This window comes from Zalophus californianus, chromosome 2, assembly GCF_009762305.2.
Source record: "Zalophus californianus isolate mZalCal1 chromosome 2, mZalCal1.pri.v2, whole genome shotgun sequence".
Classification (NCBI taxonomy): domain Eukaryota; kingdom Metazoa; phylum Chordata; class Mammalia; order Carnivora; family Otariidae; genus Zalophus; species Zalophus californianus.
This window is the reverse complement of record NC_045596.1, coordinates 123,021,785-123,044,923: the sequence shown is the minus strand read 5'-3', so window position 1 is coordinate 123,044,923 and position 23,139 is coordinate 123,021,785. Positions and strand designations below refer to the sequence as shown.

The 23,139-nt window shown below is 36.5% G+C and overlaps 1 pseudogene; it reads right to left on the bottom strand.

Moving 5' to 3' along the window:
• Positions 1-20,648: 20,648 nt before the first annotated feature.
• Positions 20,649-21,857, bottom strand: LOC113924360 (annotated as a pseudogene).
• Positions 21,858-23,139: the final 1,282 nt, after the last annotated feature.

Below are 23,139 nucleotides of genomic sequence, written 5' to 3'. Positions count from 1 at the left end.
TTAGGGGATAGAATACAAAGCCAAAATTATAAAATTGTAGCAGAATGGTTTGGATAACAAGAAATGTAAAACACGACTTAATTATTTTAGATACAATTCCTGATGTGTGCCAAATAGAGTAAAGAGCAATTATTATTAGATTTGTGGATTATAGAGATGCACATATTTCCATATGTGAATTCTTGGGTTGGAATTTTGCCATGTAAGTTAAATAACTAAAGACTTGTGTACATTTCTTGTGGACTAAACAACTTAAAAAGACAATTTTAAAGACAAAAATAATTTGTGAATCTCCATAGACCCCTCTGGGATTAGCCTCATGTCTTAAGGACAAATAATATAAATGTATATAGAAAACAACAGATTGCACAACAGAACCTTTAATTCTTTGATCTGTGCATTCTTTAAACTTGATAGTTAACAATACAAGTAAAAAATATCTTTGACACCACTAAATTTTAATTATCTTTCAAGAACTACCCAACTACTTTTTGACTTCAGCCAAACATTGAATTGTATTTAAAACACATTTACTAAATATAAAAAAACCTTAAAAATCTTTGTCAAATATGTGATGGGGAAGTCAACTGATAACATTGTCACTAAAAACTATGTTAGAAGCAGAGTGTGATGCTCTTTTAGAAATTGCTGATGATGAAATTAGAAATACCTAAATATGTAGATAGGTATATTAATGGCATAGACTTACAAAGAATAATAACATGCAATATTAATACAGAAATATAGATCATAATAATAAAAAATAGTAATATATAGCAATAATGTCTTAATATAACCATTACTGCAAATACATAAAAATGATACAATAAGATTATCATTTTAAAAAGTTTTTCAGTATTAAAAAAGCTATCACAGATGAGCACTAAGTAATAATGTATAGAATTATTGAATCACTATATAATACACCTGAAACTAATATAACAGTGTATGATAATTATACTAGAATTAAAAAAATTTTTAAGTTAAAAAATTAAAAAAAGAAAAAAGACTGTCGTAATCCTTTTAGAGTTCTAGGTCAGGGTTTGCATAATGGTTAGATAATAAATATTTTAAGCTTGTGGGCCATATGGTCTCTGTTCCATTAGTCAACTCTACCATTGTAGTATAAAAGCAGCCCTAGACCCTACATAAGCAAATGAGCATGGCTGTGTTCCAATAAAATTTTATTTATGGATGCTGAAATTTTAGTTTCACAAAATTTTCATGTGTCATGCAATACTATTCTTTTAACATTGTTCTAATCATTTAAGAATGCAGGAGCCATTCTTAGCTCATGGGCTGCACAAAAACAGATGGTGGATGAGATTCAGCTTGTGAGCCATTGTTTGCTAACTTTTGTTCTAGATGACATACATACTTTGAAAAATTGTAGAAATGAATTACTACAAGTACATACAAATTTATAATTGAAATTGACTGATGAACATGGTAAGCAGTAACAAAAAAGGGATATCATCGTGAGGCTTTAATTCACTCCAAATGCTTACCTGGTTCTCAGTTTATATTTAAGTCTGTCAGTTGCAGTGGAAGATTTATTCTCCAATCAAAAATTTATTAAACATGATTTCAGGCCTACAGGATCACAAAAAATATAGTCTCACCAAGTGGCCATTTTTACAGAATGAGACATAGTTACAAATAAAGATTAGAACTGCTGTAATAAATGTATATGCCAAGAAAGCATGTTGTGTAATTATTTTAAACAAAGTACTAAATCTAAATTAGTTAGCATTATTAATTTTTGTGTTTACAATTTTGAATTTTGTATTGTTTTACATTCAGTAGTTTGATTTGTGAATTTTATAAAGAATGACTTTACATTTGCTGTAGTTGTTATAACTGAGAAATACATACTATACTGACTTAAAAACTTTTACATGGGGAAAAGATGTCTTTTTCTCATTTGTATGGAGGCCCTGTATGGCCTGATGGCAACCAGTCCTTGTTGAGAGGGGTGAAGAGCCACATCCATGACAATCCTAAGGGAGAGAGATTACAAAGATGAATGAGACTTGGCTTCTCGACTAGTCTGGAGCTGGATGTTTTGCAGTTCTAATATTTATTTAAAAGCAATCCTCTGGTTATTGTTTTTTTCCCCATTGTTTTGTGGTAGTGGCTTAATGCCCAGGATTTTACTTTTAAACAGACAGAATTGTAAAAGGATGAAAAATGGAAGCCACTCAGTCAGTATGCTCTTATGTGTAAATGTTACATGGTGAGTTTTTGATTGTTTATTCTTTCTCCCATCTTTAGTAGCATGCAGGTAAAGTCAAGAAGCTTCACAGACCCTAATGGGATTAGCCTCCTGTTTTAAGGACAAAGATTAGTCAGGTTGACAACTTATTATTTTTCACAGGACCTGTCAGCTCTGTGATCAGCAAAAATGTAAACTGAAGGTGTCTTTAGGTACAAAAAGAAATTCCTCAAAGCCAAAGCTCATTGGCTTTTAGACAAAAACACAAAATCCTCTAGAATTGTATAGTCAAACAAAACTTAAAAAAAAAAAAAACCTTTGAAATGCCTGTAGACTGTTTGAAGATAAAAGAAGGGTTGTTTTACGAGCCAATGATGAAATTGTGTAAAGGGCCACAGGTATTTTGCAATAGACTTCTGGAGATCTCATTAGAATTTGAAAGCGCTGTGAGGAAAAGAAGTTCTTTAAACTAAGAGAGGTTGGCTGAGCTTTAGTAAGGTGAATCACATCGGGAAGCAAGGATCTGAGAGAAGTTCTTGCCCTGGTGGTGGTGTGTAGACTGATAGGAGTCAGTACTGAATGTCAATCTAGTTATTTGTTCTTATTATAAACCTTTTGAAAACATGACTATATAAAAGACAGAGACCCAGCAACCATCCCTCTTCAATCTTTTACACGACCTTGGCATTTTTCTGTATATTTGAAAGATTTTTTTTTTCCTGTTTCAGAATTTGAATGATAAATAAGTCAGTGATAGAATACCTAGACTGACAATTGTTTATTGATTGGTAGGTATCTTAGCTCCACCCTGGTAAATTAATTTTCATATAATATAATAGACTCACTGACCCTTATAGGAGTAAAGAGCAATCTGTACTAAGCAAAGTAGATGTCATTTGGTTTTCTTCCTATAGAAATCGCATAAGCTGTTCTTAAAATATATTCTTCTCTAAAAACTCCATGTAATTGCAAAAGGAGATGCTGAAATAAAGCTAAAAGATGGAATAAAATGGAAAATGAATAAACATTTAAGATAAAAATAATGGATAAGTTGAATAAACTACTGCTAGGAATTATTTAAAAACTTGATCTAAATGATAAGAAAAGAGAAAATATAAGTTAGGATCAGGAATGCAGAAGATCATTTGAGGACAAGTTTTAAATCATTTTTGTATGATCATTCACAGTTTATATTAATAAATTTGTTATCAAGTTAAATGATTAATTATAAAATTGATAACAAACCAAATAAGCACAAGAAATAAGGAACATCAACTAGAGAGAAAGAAAATTGACATTTGTTCCTGAATATTATAAAACTGTCAAATTCCAAATTTCTAAAATTTCCAAATATATGTTCTTTGGAAAATATGCTTTTCTAAAATATGTTACCTGATATATTTTTTGAAATAAAAAGTATAGTTTTTTTTTAGTTTTTAAAAATTTTTTAAAAGATTTCGTTTATTTATTTGAGAGAGAGCATGAGGGAGGGAGCGGCAGAGAGAGATCGAGAAGCAGACTCCCAACTGAGCAGGGAGCCCGATCTGGGGTTTGATCCTATGACCTCGAGATCATGACTTGAGCTGAAGACAGACGCTTAACCAACTGAGCCACCCAGCACCCCAAAAACATATAATTCTGAAAATAAAATATAGTTTTAAATTTAAACCTATGAACACTATCAAATTATAAAAGAAAAAGGAAACTTATAGGCAAATGTTAAAGATAAAATAAAACCATAGGAAACTAAGCAAGCAAACTATAGTTACAGAGCAGATGAATAATATCCTCTATTCAAGTAGAAGTATTGCAATAAAGTGGGGCTCCTGTGTCACAAAGGTAACATTCGTCAGATTAACAAGAGAGAAAACAAAAGCCCACAAGTTGAGTTCAATTGACTCCAGGAAGGTATTCCATAAAATTTGCCATCTTTTCTTCATTAAGTTACTTAAGAGTATAAAATAGTTTTTAATAATATGTATTTAGAGTGGAGAAACATTACATTCACTTCAGAAATACTACAGCTGGGGGCGCCTGGGTGGCTTAGTCAGTTAAGCGTCTGCCTTGGGCTCAAGTCATGATCCCAGGGTCCTGGGATCCAGCCCCACATCAGGCTCCCTGCTCAGTGAGGAGCCGGCTTGTCCCTCTCCCTCTGCCTGCTACTCCCCCTGCTTGTGCTCTCTCTCTCTGTCAAAGAAAGAAAGAAAGAAAGAAAGAAAGAAAGAAAGAAAGAAAGAAAGAAGGAAGGAAGGAAGGAAGGAAGGAAGGAAGGAAGGAAGGAAGGAAGGAAGGAAAGAAAGAATGAATGAAAGAAAGAAAGACTAAACCTGTTTCTTTGAACCAGGAGTAAGGTGAGTATCTGTCCTGCCACCATTACTGTTTAGCCTAACACTCATTTCACCTATTTCCAATATAGTTACTTGAAAAGAAAATAGAATCATAAGTAAAAATAAGGAGAAAAATATTTCAGAAATAACTTTCTTATAAAAACCCATTAAAAATTAGAAAAGTCATAGAAATTATGGAATTAACCAACACTAATCAAAGTAACAAATGAGTTTAGCAAATTTTCAGATTGTAAGGAAGCTCCAGAAGTATTGCACATTAATTACTATTTAGCTATTACATATATATATAATATATATAGATAGATAAAAAATTAAGTATGTGGGTATTAATCTTGGCACTTAAGGGATTTATAAAATGATAAACCCCAATGAGAAAAATAGAATCTGAACTGAAGGTAAAAGGCTAGGTTTCATAGGTGGTCTGTAGTCCTAGCTCCTGAAACCCACTCACATGACTTCAGATCTTCTCTCCTTTTTTTTTTTGTATTTCCCATATATTTCTCCCTAGTCATAGAATCATATAATAGCACAAGTATGGAGGGATTGGCCATTTTCTGTTTCATATACTTCTTACAATATATAGTTTTATACAGTTCTATGCTCATATATATATATATATGCTTACTTATTGCTATACATTTTTTCTTATTTGACTATAGTTGGCACACAATGTTACATTAATTTCGGGTGTACAACTTAGTGATTTGACAAGTTTATACATTGTGCTATGTTCACCACAAATGTAGCTACTGTCTATCCCATTACATTGCTATTACAGTATTGTTGGCCCATTTCTTATGCTATTCCTTTATGCCCGTGACTTATTCATTCCAAAACTGGAAGCCTGTATATCCCAGGCCCCTTACCCAACCTCCCACCCCTTTCCCATCAGTTTGTTCTCTGTATTTATACTTGCCTCTTCTCCGTTTGAGTTTCCAGCAATTTCAGTTTTTAATTCTGAGCTTCCTATTATAAATTAAAATTTCTAGATCTTATCCAACTAGAAATCTTGGTAATTATAAGCACCATTCTTATCTTTGTTTTTTTCTCTGAAGAAAAATAGTAAGGGTCTGGCTTTAAATCAGCTCTACTGCCTTTTTGGAGCCTAGTCTACTTAAAGTTAGTAACTTCTTTCATAAAGAAAAACATTATGGTTTCCTTACTGGAAAAACAAAAACAAAAAAATGGTGAAGATACCAAAATTTTTATGGTTAGTATATAGAAACAGTTCATGTTTGTTAAAGTTTATGTGGAATAAGTTTTGGGCAAAGTTGCAAAAAAGTATTTTAAAAGGAGATAGCTCTTCTTGATTTGCTACATCTGACTTTTAAACCTAATTTACAAAGTGGCAATTATTAGAACTTCATGTCAGTTTCAGCTCCTATGTGTAAAGAGCTTGGAAGTTGTCCTTATACAACAAGAAAAAGCTGAACAGATTGAAAATCAGTGACTTCTTGGACCCATGGTAGAACTGGGGTCACAGGGCAAACCACCATGTCCAAATCTGGACAAAGAGAAGAATTCAAAGTCCCAGCTAAGATCTGCCCACCTAGAGCAAAGGCCACTGGAGACATGAACTTAAATAGTAATTCTAATGAATTGCTGGAGGCTGAGTGTGTACTAGCTTGAGAGTGAGGAACTCCTGGGGCCACAAGGGTTTTACCTTTGGGATGCCACCAGGTTTTTCTACTGAACAACCAAGAAAATTTCCCTGTAGCTCTGGTGGGGAAGGGTAAGAGTAAACATTGTGAAATTCCTATAACCCATGGAAAAGATTTACATAGTGCTTTATCTCACCTGGGGCAAGAGCATTTCTCCTACTCTACCCCTGGGTAGCCTCCTTTCTCCCCTCCTTTAAGCTGATATAAATAAGTAATTGAATTAATACATAAATGGAAGAGAAAAGTCTCCCATGCAGACAAATACCAAATAACTTCTCTAGATTCTGTGCCCTCAGAGAGGTGGAGTATAACTCCTCACTCCTTAAGTGTGGGTGTGGGAATCACATAGTGATTCCCTCTCCAAAAGCACAGTGTGGAAAGGGGGGTGGGGAAAGATAACTTTACTATGGAGAAATCAGACAAACACTGCTCTGTCCCGGTGACCCCTTAAGGTCAACATCAATAGTGATGAGCCACGTTGATAGTATGCACTCTTGATGTGATATAAGGAAAATGGCACTTTACCTCTGTGATTTTCCTCCCTAGAACCCAAAACACCAGTCTAATCTTGAGAAAAAATGTCAGACAAATCCCAATTGAGGGGTACATTAGCTTGTGCTGCCGTAACAAGATACCATAGGCTGGGAAGCTAAAACAACAGAAATTTGTTTTCTCACAGTTCTGGAGGCTCGAAGTCTGAGATCAGGGTGCCAGCATGGTCAAGTTCTGGGAGAGCTTTCTTCCTGGTTTGCAGAGATGGTGCCTTCTTTTTGTGTCTTCACATAGCAGAGAGCTTTGGTGTCTCTTCCTATTCCTCCTATTGGTGTGCCAGCCTAAACAGATTAGAACTCCACCCTTATGGGGGACACCTGCGTGGCTCAGTTGGTTAAGCGTCTGCCTTCGGCTCAGGTCATGATCCCAGGGTCCTGGGATCGAGTCCCACATTGGGCTCCTTGCTCAACGGGGAGCCTGCTTCTCCCTCTCCTCATTCCCCCTCATTCTCTCTCCCATTCTCTCTCTCTCAAATTTATTTTTTGAAATAAAAATAAATTTGAGAGAGAATGGGAGAGAGAGAGCACATGAGAGGGGGGAGGGTCAGAGGGAGAAGCAGACTCCCTGCTGAGCAGGGAGCCCAATGCGGGACTCGATCCTGGGACTCCAGGATCATGACCTGAGCTGAAGGCAATTGCTTAACCAACTGAGCCACCCAGATGCCCCATAAATAAATAAAATCTTAAAAAAAAAAAGAACTCCACCCTTACGGCCTCATTTAATCTTTATCAGTTCCTCACAGGCACTATCTCCAAATACATTGACAGTTAGACTTCAATGTATGCATTTTGGGTAGGCGTAATTCAGTTCTTAGTAAGGGACACTTGTAACATACCTGACCAATACTCCTCAAAAATATTGAGGTTATAAAAAAAAAAAGGTAAGTCTGAGAAACTGTTACAGTCAAAGAGGAGCCTGAGGAGACATGATGACTGAATGTAATCTGGTACCCTGGATGGCATCCTAGAATAGAAAAAAGAACATTAGGGAAAATTTTGAAAACCTAAAATAAAGATGGATTTTAGTTAGTAATAATGGATCAATACTGGTTCATTAATTATAACAAATGGACCCTACTACTATAATATTTTAAGTAATAGGGGAAACTGGATAGGGGCATATGGCAATTTTCTACTACCTTTGTAATTTTCTGTGCATCTAAAACTGTTCTGACAAATAAGGCATATAAAAAAGCTATGTCTTTTGACTAAAAAGATAAAACATAATTATATTTAAATTTCAGAAGAATTTATGAACTATTTTAAGAGAATGAAAGATGATAGATCAGAAACGCTAGAACAGAGAGAATGGCATCACACTAATCACTAAATATAGCAGGGACAACTGGCAATTGGTATAGAGAAGAACTGAATGATAAATGTACCACATATTGCAGTAAAAAATTCTGGATTTATCAAAAGTAAAGCACTGAAAGACAAAAAAGACACTCCACACTTATTCTAAGTGTTCTTATTTACCTGACCTTGATATTCTACATCCATTTATATTTTCCCTTGTTCTAATTCCCTAATTTTACTTCTATTTTGACATTATTATATTATATTCCTCTGTAAACTTTTTTTACTACCTTTTGGACCAAGACAGGAAATTTATAATTAGAAAATAAATTCCTAACCACTGAAGAAACCCAAGGATATTATCATAGATAAGATGGAAAGTTCTGATGTGGACCTATTCCAAGCTTTTTTTTTTTTTTCCTGACAGACCACACAATAGCCCAAATAGAGGTAAGAACTCATGACAGCACAATTCATCTCAGGCTGGCCCAGACTGCTCCCAATTTGATAGACCTCTGAACCCTCAACAACAGGGTTGGAAATAAAAAAATAATAGATAAAATTTGTTACAAAATATATATGCTGTGTATAAGAAAAAAACAAAGTAATTTAAAATAATACAAGAGTTATAAGCATGCTACACGAATTTATATAAGTGTGTCATACTAATACTAAAATCCAATTCAATATGGAGATGAGAAGTTAGTATATATACTCACAAGAAAATAAAAATAAAGAGAAAATAAATCAGCCTGTGACAAAATTGAGGGTATGGATTCTAAAACAGTATTTAGGTACCATTTTTTTTTTACCTATTTAAATATCATAAATCAATAATTGTAGCAAAATACAATGGCAGGTGGTGGGCTTGAGAAAGGCACAATTATGAAAAGCTACCAGCATTGTAAATTGCTTTAGTCCTTTTGAGAGTAGTCTGGGAAAGTTGAAGGGAAAAAAAAAAGAAAAGAAAAAGCTTTCACACTGTTCCTTCATCTTGATGTGGTCATTCCACTTCTGGGACCACCCATGGCATTGATGTTCAGAACAGGCTCTAAGGAGTCCTAGAGGAAAAGAATGTGGGTAAGGTTAGGGTTTAGAGTTTTTCTTTGCACTGCTTACGTGTGTGTGTGTTAAATTAGACTTTCAGTTAAAATTTGGGTAAACAAAAAGTTTACATGAAGCTAAAATTTAGTTGAAGCTAGTGCTCTATGGACGTATTCCTAAAGAGCAAAGTGTAAACTATATGAAGGTATTAAAAATAGCTCAGTTTAAAATAAGAGAAAATATACAACCCCAAAGGTCAAAAAAAGGGGTGGTGGTGAACAGCAATAGTATTGCAAAGGAACACCATGTAACTATTCAATGACACAAAAAAATGCAAATATGAGGTTTACGTAGGTACAAAAGAATATTAAAATGAAGAAAAAGCAGAGTACAAAAAACCAGAATGAATACATGATACAATGACATAAAAATGTACTTATGTATGTACAGTGACAAAAACTGGAAGATAATTTAGAGAAATATAAATATAACAATGTTCTTTAGTCCCTTTTTTCTATAAAAATGATTAAGGGCAATTTCTTTACATATTACATAAAAATATTCTTTACATATACAGGAGAATATGGGTTATTTGGACCACTTTTTTAGATGAATGATCTGATTAAAACTATCTATTTGTGAGGGGTGCCTGGGTGGCTCAGTTGGTTAAACCACTGCCTTCAGCTCAGGTCATGATTCCAGAGTCCTGGGATCGAGCCCCACATCGGGCTCCCTGCTCATGTAGGAAGCCTGCTTCTCCCCTCTGCCTGCCGTTCCCCCTGCTTGTGCTCTCTCTTGCTCTCGCTCTCTCTCTCTCTCTGTGTCAAATAAATAAATAAAATCTTAAAAAAACTATTTGTGAACAAGGGCACTATACCTGTTTTTGTAAATTTGTATAAAATTAAAGACATCTGACCATGTCGACTGAATTAGGTGGCATCGTAAACCAAGTTCTCCAGGCATTCACAAGCATATGTTTGTGTACTCAGATATATAAACTACAAAATGAATCTTTTCCATGTGGCAATGTTTTAGCATTACAAAGTCAACATCTAAAGAAATACACAGATGTATATGCAGCTGGAGAACAGTCTTTTTTTTTTTTTTTTTTCTATCCCTATTCCAGTAATGACATTTTAATTCGCAGGTTTTTTTCTGGATTGGGTTATGGATTCCAGCATGGTTTTGATGAACCAAGATGTTAAGGTCTCCAGAAGGGTCTACATGGTGACAAATTAATCTGACATTTGAAAATGATGAAACACTGGAAAAAACCTCTCAAGATAAAATAGTGAAAGTTCTGATTGGGAGGTAAGGTTAAGAGGGCCTTTTTTTAAAACTGGAAAAGTCTAAAATCTGCAGAGGACAAGATGATTTGGTAAGTGGACAGGTAAGGAGACAAATCTAGGTTCCTTCGTAGAAAGAAACCAAGGTGTAGTCTGAGGACTTCATTCCCAGATCCAGGACAGTACCCTGCTGGAGAGGAAAGAATCAGGTCAGAGCTACTGGCAGAGACCGTGGACTGTTAGTGGAGAAGGGAGAAATGTTCATTCATTCACTTACTTTCTAGCTCTATGATTCATGGCTAATTCCTCTGTGCCTTGGTTTTCTCATTTGTAAATGGACAAAATGATTGCACCTGTCTCACAGACTTGTGAGGATTGAATGAGATTGCACATGGCAGTTAGAACAAAGTATGTTCTAACAAATGTTAGCTATTGTTATTATTGGCAGAAATGGGGATTGTAGGACTTTGCTAAAGACTGGAAAATTCCATCATAAAACTGAGAGCTCTCCAGATAATCTGGGTTACAGAAAATCTTGCAGCCTGCCGAGTGGGTGCTACATTTCTACTTATTAGGGCGTGCAAGAGATTTGTGGAACACAACAAAACTGTTTAGCCAAATTGCTGAAGTCACGTTCACTGAGATGCAAAGGTTGGCTATAGGCTTAGTCCACCTCATGTAGTGTCTAAAAATATTCTTTGATGTGGTTTATGAGGGTGCTAGTTTGGTTTCAGTTCTGACCCCTGTGACTTGAAATAAAAATTTACACAAAGCACAAGGCCGGTCATTAGATCTGCTGATGGTGCTATTTTCTTAAAACTGGGAAGGAAGGATGCAGGAGTTTAGGAAAAAAGAATCGCTATCATTTCTTCCTTGACTTTGGAAGAAAGCAAAGCAACATAGAGAAATAAGCATCCAAAGATAAAGAAATCCTAAATGAAAATGAAATTAAAATAGGAAGTAAAAAAATTTTTTTTTTTTTTTTTTTTTTGGCTGGCAGTTTAAATTTTACCTCAAATGTTCTGCCCACATTCTATTCTTGGACAGTAAACTTGACAGTTGGGAAATTCACAGCTAGCCCAGTGGTTGATGTCTCAGCTGAGTGCAGTAGAAAAATTCTCTGATAACTGGATTCTCATTAGCATTTATTTCTTCTTGTGATCCTCTTTAGACAGAGTCTTTTATCTGGCAATGTTGAGACTCTCCTTAATATGATTTTCCTCACCTTGCTTTCTCATACTTTTCAGTTTTCCTCTTCCCAAGCCCTATGTGCCAGTGATTCTTCCTCAGAAATTATTGTTCCTCTTATTTACACTGAAATGTTCTACCTAGGTACTTTAAAAAAATTTTTTTTCACTGCCAGGAATATCTAGCCCTTCTGCCTCATCTTGCAACATCCAAATATAAACAGTCCCACAGATGTCACTTCCTCCCTGGAGCCTTTCACATACCACCTCCTGATCCTCCCCCAGCGGAAAGGAATAGCTGCTGTCCCCAGAACTCCTTTGAGTGATTAAACCCAACTAGTTCTATGGCATTGACCTATTTCGTATGTGTCTTAAATTCTTTAGTTTGTCTACTCTCCCTCACTACAGTATTAAGCAATCTGAGATTAAGGTTCATGCTTTATTTAAGAATATTCCATTCACCTAAGCAGCACCTAAATTATACTTACTGTGTAAGGTAGTGGGCAAAGTAAGAGAAATGAACACAGTATCATGTGTACAAAGGCTCAGGCCCCTTTAAATCCCAGATCCTTCCATTGTATACAAATGTCAAGAGCTACAGAATAACAGAGATTTTATGATTGAGGGGAAATGCATCTCTTACAGATTTTGTTAACATACATAAGGACAAACTAATATTGTATTTCGATTTCGATTTTCCATTTATAGTTTTTCTTTATTCAGAAACAGACTGGGAAGTTGTATGGCATGCTTCATAATTTCTGTCTTAATTTGTTTCATCATCTTGATAATAAGAGGTAAATCTATTCAGTACAGAAAATCCGGTCACTTCTCTCCAGCTCTGCTTGTCTGAGCCACCACCGTCTTAATGGAACACTGCAGGCATGTCCTACTGGTCTCCCAGCTTCCACCATTGCCTGCCTATGCTCTATTCTTAGCACAGCAGCTAGAGTGATTTCTGCCTCAGTGAATCAGATCATGTCACACTGCTCAGGTCCCAGCAATGGCTCTTTGTTTCACTCTAAGTAAAGCCAAAGTCCTGCTCATGCTTTCAAGGTTCTTCATGATTTCTCGGGTCCTATTTCCCCCTTTGACCTAATTTCCTGCTACTCTCCCTTCACTGCTCCATCCACATCCCCTTCCTGGGTCTTTCCCTAACATGTGATGCTCATGCCTACTTAGACATTTGGAGCTGGCTGTTCCTCTGCTTTCAAATTCTTTTCCCCAAATATACGAATGGTTTGCCTCCCTACTCCTTCAAGTCTTTGTTCTTCCCAGCAGTCTCGATGCCCCCTCCCCGGTATTATTTTATTCCATGGTGCATGTAACCTGTCACTTTTTTCATGCACTATATAATTTATTTAGTAATATTTTATTGTTTCTTGTCTCTATCTCCCCACTAATTCTAGTAAGCTCCATGAGGGCAGGAACCTTTTATATTCACTGATATATCCCAAATGTCTGCAACTGTGCTTGATACACAGGAGATCCTCTACATTGTATTCAGTGAACAGGAGAATGCTTATAATGCACCAGGCACTGCTAATCACCATAACCCCCATTTTAATTTGAGAGGCCTGAGGTTCATAGGGTTAAAATGCCCAAGGTCACATGATTAGTCAGGGGGCATAACTAGGATGCGAATCAAGATGCTGTAACTGCAGATTCTGCCCTATCACTCTTCATAGCTGGGCTGGGTCTCAGCTTCTTCCACATTTATTTTAATCGTTATTATATCGTCCCTGCTTTTAAGAGTCAAAAAGCCCTACAAAATTAGTGATGAAAAACTATTTCCTATTCCCGCACCCTCCACTTCTCCTTCCCTAGAAGAAAACACTTCAGCTGAGTTTTGGTTTTGATATTTTCCCCCATATTTCTTTCTTTCTTTTATTTTCCCAAATAAAATTATTTATTTGAGAGAGAAAGAGAGCACACATAGTGGAGAAGGGGCAGAGGGAGAGAGAGAAAGAATCTCAGGCAGACTTCCCTGCTGAGCTGGGGGCCCTGAGATCATGACCAGAGCCAAAATTAAGAGTCAGACACTTAACTGACTGAGCAACCCAGACACCCCTCCCCCATATATCTGAATAAAATGCTACTATTTTCATTCCTTGATTTCTATTCTCCAGTTTTGTACATTATCTGTTGACTTCCCACATTCGAAGGTGAGGATATTAGCCCTCTTTCTTCCCTTTCCTACACACACACGCACACACGCACACACACACACACACACACACACACACACACACTCCCTGCTGGCATCCTTCCTTCCTATCACCCTGACCTTCCAATAGTAGTTCTATTACATTTTTGGTTAGATCAATAAAAGTGTTTGTATTGTTATTATCTCTGTACTTTATTTTTTGATTTTTTAAGATTATTTATTTGAGAGAGAAAGAGAGAGAGTAAGAGAGAGCAGCAGAGAGAGAGGGAGAAGCAGGCTCCCCACTGAGCAGAGAACCCAATGCAGGGCTTGATCCCAGGACCTGGGGATCATGACTTGAGCCGAAGGCAGAGGCTTCACCGACTGAGCCCCCCAGGTTCCCCACTGTACTTTATTAATAGATGAGTGATGTGCATATGCTATTTTTTTTCTGCACTGCATACTTTCTATATTCCCTGGAGTTCTCTTGCTTTAAATTTGCTTATTTATTATAATATTTATTACTCTTGATGCCTAAGGCCTTCACTGTGTTTCTAAAATTTTTTGAGTCCTCTAATACCTGAAAAATACCTGTATTCTGCCTGACACTTGAATGATGGGTTGGCTGCTTATAGAAATTTAGGGTGGAAATAATTTTCCTTCAGAGTTTTGAAAGCATTACTCCATTAATTTCTAGTTTTCAGTTGCTTTTGTGTCGCTGGAAGCTATTTTACTTTCTGATTCCTGCTCTGCCTTTTATTTTTAATTTAATTTTATTTTTTCCTTTAAATTTTTTTATTGTTATGTTAATCACCATACATTACATCATTAGTTTTTGATGTAGTGTTCAATGGTTCATTGTTTGTGCATAACACCCAGTGCTCCATGCAGAACATGCCCTCTTTAATACCCATCACCAGGCTAACCCATCCCCCCACCCCCCTCCCCTCTAGAACCCTCAGTTTGTTTTTCAGAGTCCATCATCTCTCATGGATCGTCTCCCCCTCCGATTTACCCCCCTTCATTCTTCCCCTCCTGCTATCTTTTTTTTTCTTAACATATATTGCATTATTTGTTTCAGAGGTACATATCTGTGATTCAACAGTCTTGCACAACTCACAGCACTCACCATAGCACATACCCTCCCCAATGTCTGTCACCCAGCCACCCCATCCCTCCCACTCCGCCCCTACTCCAGCAACCCTCAGTTTGTTTCCTGAGATTAAGAATTCCTCATATCACTGATGTCATATAATACATGTCTTTCTCCGATTGACTTATTTCACTCAGCATAACATCCTCCAGTTCCATCCACGTCGTTGCAAGTGGCAAGATTGCATTCCTTTTGATGGCTGCATAATATTCTATTGTGTATATATACCACATCTTCTTTATCCATTCATCTGTTGAGGGACATCTTGGCTCTTTCCACAGTTTGGCTATTGTGGACATTGCTGCTATAAACATCAGGGTGCACGTACCCCTTCGGATCCCTACATTTGTATCTTTGTGGTAAATACCCAGTAGTGCAATTGCTGGATCGTATGGTAGCTCTATTTTCAACTTTTTGAGGAACCTCCATACTGTTTTCCAGAGTGGTTGCACCAGCTTGCATTCCCACCAACAGTGTAGGAGGGTTCCCCCTTCTCCGCATCCCCGCCAACATCTGTCATTTCCTGACTTGATAATTGTAGCCATTCTGACTGGCGTAAGGTGGTATCTCATTGAGGTTTTGATTTGGATTTCCCTGATGCCGAGCGATGTTGAGCACTTTTTCATGCATCTGTTGGCCATTTGGATGTCTCCTTTGGAAAAATGTCTGTTCATGTCTTCTGCCCATTTCTTGATTGGATTATTTGTTCTTTGGGTGTTGAGTTTGATGAGTTCTTTATAGATTTTGGATACTAGCCCTTTATCTGATATGTCATTTGCAAATATTTTCTCCCATTCTGTCGGTTGTCTTTTGGTTTTGTGGACTGTTTCTTTTGCTGTGCAAAAGCTTTTTATCTTGATGAAATCCCAATAGTTCATCTTGCCCTTGCTTCCCTTGCCTTTGGCGATGTTTCTAGGAAGAAGTTGCTGCGGCTGAGGTCGAAGAGGTTGCTGCCTGTGTTCTCCTTTAGGATTTTGATGGACTCCTGTCTCACATTTAGGTCTTTCAACCATTTGGAGTCTATTTTTGTGTGTGGTGTAAGGAAATGGTCCAGTTTCATTCTTCTGTATGTGGCTTTCCAATTTTCCCAACACCATTTGTTGAAGAGACTGTCTTTTTTCCATTGGACATTCTTTCCTGCTTTGTCAAAGATGAGTTGACCATAGAGTTAAGGGTCCATTTCTGGGCGCTCTATTCTGTTCCATTGATCTATGTGTCTGTTTTTGTGCCAGTACCATACTCTCTTGATGATAACAGCTTTGTAATAGAGCTGGAAGTTCGGAATTGTGATGCCACCAGCTTTGCTTTTCTTTTTCAACATTCCTCTGGCTATTCGGGGTCTTTTCTTGTTCCATACAAATTTTAGGATTATTTGTTCCATTTCTTTGAAAACAGTGGATGGTATTTTGATGGGGATTGCATTGAATGTGTAGATTGCTCTAGGTAGCACTGACATCTTCACAATGTTGGTTCTTCCAATCCATGAGCATGGAACGTTTTTCCATTTCTTTGTGTCTTCCTCAATTTCTTTCATGAGTATTTTATAGTTTTCTGAGTACAGATCCTTTGCCTCTTTGGTTATATTTATTCCTAGGTATCTTATGGTTTTGGGTGCAATTGTAAATGGGATCGACTCCTTAATTTCTCTCTCTTCTGTCTTGTTGTTGGTGTATAGGAATTCCACTGATTTCTGTGCATTGATTTTATATCCTGCCACTTTACTGAATTCCTGTATGAGTTCTAGCAGTTTTGGGGTGGAGTCTTTTGGGTTTTCCACATAAGGTATCATATCATCTGCAAAGAGTGAGAGTTTGACTTTCTTCTTTGCCAATTTGGATGCCTTTGATTTCTTTTTGTTGTCTGATTGCTGTGGCTAGGACTTCTAATACTATGTTGAATAGCAGTGGTGATAGTGGACATCCCTGCCGCGTTCCTGACCTTAGGGGGCAAGGTCTCAGTTTTTACCCATTGAGAATGATATTCACTGTAGATTTTTCATAGATGGCTTATGGTATTGAGGTATGTACCCTCTATCCCTGTACTCTGAAGAGTTTTGATCAAGAAAGGATGCTGTACTTTGTCAAATGCTTTTTCTGCATCTATGGAGAGGATCCTATGATTCTTGTTCTTTCTTTTGTTAATGTATTGTATCACGTTGATTGAAATGCGGATGTTGAACCAGCCTTGCAGCCCAGGGATAAATCCCACTTGGTCATGGTGAATAATCCTTTTAATGTACTGTTGGATCCTATTGGCTAGTATTTTGGTGAGAATTTTGCATCCATGTTCATCAAGGATATTGGTCTGTAATTCTCCTTTTTTGATGGGGTCTTTGTCTGGTTTTGGGATCAAGGTAATGGTGGCCTCATAAAATGAGTTTGGAAGTTTTTCTTCCATTTTTATTTTTTGGAACAGTTTCAGAAGAATAGGTATTAATTCTTCTTTAAATGTTTGGTAGAATTCCCCGGGAAGCCATCTCGCCCTGGGCTTTTGTTTGTTGGGAGATTTTTGATGACTGCTTCAATTTCCTTAGTGGTTATAGGTCTGTTCAGGTTTTCTATTTCTTCCTGGTTCAATTTTGGTAGTTGATACATCTCTAGGAATGCACCCATTTCTTCCAGGTTATCTAATTTGCTGGCATAGAGTTGCTCCTAATATGTTCTTAGAATTGTTTGTATTTCTTTGGTGTTGGTTGTGATCTCTTCTCTTTCATTCATGATTTTGTTGATTTGGGTCATTTCTCTTTTCTTTTTGATAAGTCTGGCCAGGGGTTTATCAATCTTGTTAATTCTTTCAAAGAACCAGCTCCTAGTTTCATTGATCTGTTCCTCTGTTCTTTTGGTTTCTATTCCATTGATTTCTGCTCTGATCTTTCTTATTTCTCTTCTCCTGCTGGGTTTAGGCTTTATTTGCTGTTCTTTCTCTAGCCTCTTTAGGTGTAGGGTTAGGTTGTGTAATTGAGACCTTTCTTGTTTCTTGAGAAAGGCTTGTAGTGCTATATACTTTCCTCTCAGGACTGCCTTTGCTGCATCCCAAAGATTTTGAACAGTTGTGTTTTCATTTTCATTGGTTTCCATGAATTTTTTTTAATTCTTCTTTAATTTCCTGGTTGACCCATTCATTCTTTAGTAGGATGCTCTTTAGCCTCCATGTATTTGAGTTCTTTCTGATTTCCTCTTGTGATTGAGTTCTAGTTTCAAAGCATTGTGGTCTGAAAATATGCAGGGAATAATCCCAATCTTTTGGTACCGGTTGAGACCTGATTTGTGACCTAGGATGTGATCTATTCTGGAGAATGTTCCATGGGCAGTAGAGAGGAATGTGTATTCTGTTGCTTTGGGATGGAATGTTCTGAATATGTCTGTGAAGTCCATTTGGTCCAGTGTGTCATTTAAAGTCTTTATTTCTTTGTTGATCTTTTGCTTAGATAATCTGTCCATTTCAGTCAGGGGGATGTTAAAGTCCCCCACTATTATTGTATTGTTGTCAATGTGTTTCTTCGCTTTTGTTACTAATTGCCTCTTATAATTGGCTGCTCCCATGTTAGGGGCATAGATATTTACAATTGTTAGATCTTCTTGTTGGATACACCCTTTAAGTAGGATATAGTGTCCTTCCTCATCTTTTATTACAGTCTTTGCTTTAAAATCTAATTCGTCTGATATAAGGATTGCCACCCCAGCTTTCTTTTGGTGTCCATTAGCATGGTAAATGGTTTTCCACCCCCTCACTTTCAATCTGGGGGTGTCTTTGGGTCCAAAATGAGTGTCTTGCAGACAGCATATCGTTGGATCTTGTTTTTTTTTTTAAATAGCCAAATAAGTTTATTAAAATATATTTTTTATACATAAAACTTAAAAATATTTCAGGATTATGTACCTTAAACTTACAGTTTCATCCTCCAGGTAGGAATTACAAAACAGAACAGCATGTATTAAGAATCGGTTATTTGTATTCTTGACTATATTTATGCACACTACATAAAATTCAGTTTTGTCTAAGAACTGGCAACTTACAAAATAGTAATGTCAAATCTAAAATGTGTGTATATGTTCCAATTTTTATCTATAAATGATTCTTAGACATAAATTAGTCCTAATTGAATAAAAATCTTGGCTTAAAGTTTTGGTAGCATGACAGCACGAGCTCTGAAAAGACATTGTCTCCCATATACTGGCTGTACGGCCTTGGGCAAATCACTTTTCGTTCTGTTTCCTTATCTACAGAGAGTAGAAGTTAATACCTACTTCAGAAATGTGACGTTAAGAGCTTGGCACAAATAGTTAACAAATTTCAGTGCTTACTCATATACGTATTCAAAAAGTATGTGGCATTTTTGTATTGTAACTAATAAACTTCAGTCTAAAGTTAATATGTTGTATTTATATTTCAATACCTTAATTATTTAGCTCCCCCCACCACCTCTATTAATACCCTCCAAATGTTCTTTGCCCACACGATTGTTAACTGTGCTAAATATATATTCTGATTCTGGTCATATATTTGACTTGATACAGCCAGCCATCTTTGTGGTAAGATATTCTCAGCAGATAAGCCTTTAGGAGCATTTTAGAACTACAGCCATATTATTTAATTATAATTTATATGTAGTATAGAACCAGGAGCATTCCCTAAAATGACCTGAAAAGTCTCTGAACTAGATCGGGTTCCTAGGGAATGGATCTAAGAGCAACAGCCAATTTGGAATTCTGGAAAACAAATGACCTTTTACTTAGTTTTCATGGACAAAAGGGCCAAAAGTCCTACCACAAGCACCACAATTCCAGTCCCTGTTAACAATAAGGAAACTAATCAAAGGGATTTGACTTAAGAGCTACACAGGCTCCCATTTAAGCAAAATTCAAGAAAGTTAAATTATTGGTACTTTGATAATAACCTAAGCAAATGGCAGAAAAGCCCATTTTTGAGACAAATAGAGTTAACATGATGCACCTAAATCAAATGATGGATTATAGCAACAATATACCATGCTGGTAAAATGTTTTGAATTTTTAATCCAAGAACCGATTTGACTGGCAAAACTAAAAGCACTAACCAAAAAGTCAAACTTAAACAAACTACAGAATAAAATAAGACCATTATTTGAAAAAGTCACTGGTCCCTAACAAAATATTTACAAAAGCAATAGCTTTGTCAGGAATGAATGTTGATAAACATTTTAGGGCTCTTAAATCTATCTTAAAATGTATAAATGCGTCAGGTATGTTTGATCAAAAATATCCTTAATGTAAGCAATCCCTTATCACTTTTAGACTTTGCTACTTGAATTTAAAACCTCTACTCACCATCCTTATTTGGCCAAAGGCTTTCAAGCCACATCAAAATAAAGGCCTATACACTCTCAGGATTTTGCCATCTTTTAATCTAAAAACTATACATAAAGAACTGCAACACTAACCACTGCAGTAATAGAATGCTAAAAGACAAAAAAAAAAAAATGCTAAAAGATAGTATTGGTACAGGAATGTTTCAATGCCACAGCGATAAAGTAAATGGGATAATGTATTAAATCGAGTGAACTAGACACTCTGGTTTAGACAACTTATGTATCATTTCTAACTTTGACAGACTTCCATCATCTAAGAAGCATGGATGGTTTAACATATTTCTATATATTTGTTGTAACTCTGATAGTTCAGTTGGCTATTTTGTTTATCCATTCTACCCTATTTCTCCCTTTAGCAATGGTTTAGTCTGCTGTACAGAATGCCTATTTAAACAATTCAGATTTGAATTTTCAACGAGAAACTATTTTCCACCTGAATTCCTTCAATAAATGTAAAGTGTGACAGCACATTCTTTAAATCATGCAGATTGTTAGACAAACTTTGATAAACAGATAGAGAGACTTCAGAAAAACATTGAAGTGATTTCATTTAAAAAGGTCATTATGTGTTGGTTAAAAAAGAGGATCAACATCAGTATCACTGAAATTAAAGTAACTGTAACAATGTTTAAAATCTTAAAAAATTCAACTTCTTTTTCATCTTTATCAGGCCAGGAACATGGCATCCTCTTTGAAGAAATTTTCATTTCAGGAATGAGAAGTTTCTTAACTTGTCCAATTTCTGTTCTGCTCCAATCTTCTTTCAATATTTGGCTTACTCAAGGATAAATTTCAACAGGTTGAACCTCAGGAAGGGGTCTTTGTTTCAAAATCTGCACGTGTTGGTGGATATCATCAACTTTTTCAAGAAATTTAAGTGGAGACTCTTCCTGTAAAGATGATGTCAGTGTCATTAATTCAAATTGCTGCTCTCTTATTTCTTTCATTCTTTCAATTTGTGGAGTATATTCCTGATTAATCAGATTGCTAACATCACAGAGAGCAGCTAGGAAAACTTTTTTTTTCTGTTCTAATGTATCACTAAGCTCCTTAAAATACTGTTGAACAACTTCCTTATCACTTTGGACCATTTTTTCTGAATGAGATTTCTGTTCTTCCAGCTTTTCAAGAAGACAAGTAAGATCTGTCCAGTGTGTGTCAGTTAACTGTTCAAGCAGTTTTTGAGGCGTGTCCTTTTCTTTCAGATAAGCACTTTGAAGATCATCTATGGGATGGCCATGATGTTGACCTATGGTAAGGCAGTGACCACAAACTAGTTTTTTTAATCTAGGAGACAGTAAACATTTAATGGTTGTCTGTAATGTTCAGGACAGGTGACAATATCTGGATAGTCTTCTTGCTGGTACTTTTCAAAATAGCCCTTAATGCAAAATTAACAGGTAAAGATTCAATACCAGTTGGAGCAATTTCAATAATACTTCTGCAGTTAGGGCATTTGAGTGGAATTTGTAAAGGTCTCCATATATAAAAGTTCCCAGATGCTTGAAGAACGTTTTCCAAACAATTTCTACAAAATGTATGAGAGCACGGTAGTACACAAGGATCTTCAAAAATACTGTAACAAATGGGACATGTTAACTTGTCATCAGAATTGTGCATTTCCTACTTTGCTGATCTTCTGGCTTAGTGATTGAATATACTTGATCTTCTCCAACTTTTTCAGTTTCTTTTATTCGTATTCGCGGGAAGTTGGAGACCAACCTACTCCAACAGACCAGAACAGCTCTACGGCCTCCAGACTCCACGTCCCCGAGATGCTTGGCGTCCCCGCCCTCCTCCGATGGGTCTTCTTTTTAATCCAATCTGATAGCCTATGTCTTTTGATTGGGGCATTTAGCCCATTTACATTCAGGGTAACTATTGAAAGATATGAATTTAGTGCCATTGTATTCCCTGTAAGGTGACTGTTACTGTATATTGTCTGTGTTCCTTTCTGGTCTATGCTGCTTTTAGGCTCTCTCTTTGCTTAGAGGACCCCTTTCAATATTTCTTGTAGGGCTGGTTTCGTGTTTGCAAATTCCTTTAGTTTTTGTTTGTCCTGGAAGCTTTTTATCTCTCCTTCTATTTTCAGTGACAGCCTAGCTGGATATAGTATTCTTGGCTGCATATTTTTCTCGTTTAATGCTCTGAAGATATCATGCCTGTCCTTTCTGGCCTGCCAGGTCTCTGTGGATAGGTCTGTTGCCAATCTAATGTTTCTACCATTATAGGTTACATATCTCTTCTCCCAAGCTGCTTTCAAGATTTTCTCTTTGTCTCTGAGACACGTAAGTTTTACTATTAGATGTCGGGGTGTTGACCTATTTTTATTGATTTTGAGAGGGGTTCTCTGTGCCTCCTGGATTTTGATGCCTGTTTCCTTCCCCACATTAGGGAAGTTCTCTGCTATAACTTGCTCTAATATACCTTCTGCCCCCCTCTCTCTCTTTCTTCTTCTTCTGGGATCCCAATTATTCTAATGTTGTTTTGTCTTATCGTATCGCTTATCTCTCGAATTCTGCCCTCGTGATCCTGTAGTTGTTTCTCTCTCCTTTTCTCAGCTTCTTTATTTTCCATCATTTGGTCTTCTATATTGCTGATTCTCTCTTCTGCTTCATTTATCCTAGCAGTTAGTGCCCCCATTTTTGACTGCACCTCATTAATAGCCTTTTTGACTTCAACTTGGTTAGATTTTAGTTCTTTATTTCTCCAGAAAGGGTTTCTCTAATAACTTCCATGCTTTTTTCAAGCCCAGCTAGTATCTTTAAAATCATGATTCTGAACTCTAGGTCTGACATCGCACTAATGTCTGTATTGAGTAAATCCCTGGTAGACAGTACTACCTCTTGTTCTTTTTGTTGAGGTGATGTTTTCGTCTTGTCATTTTGTCCAGAGGAGAATA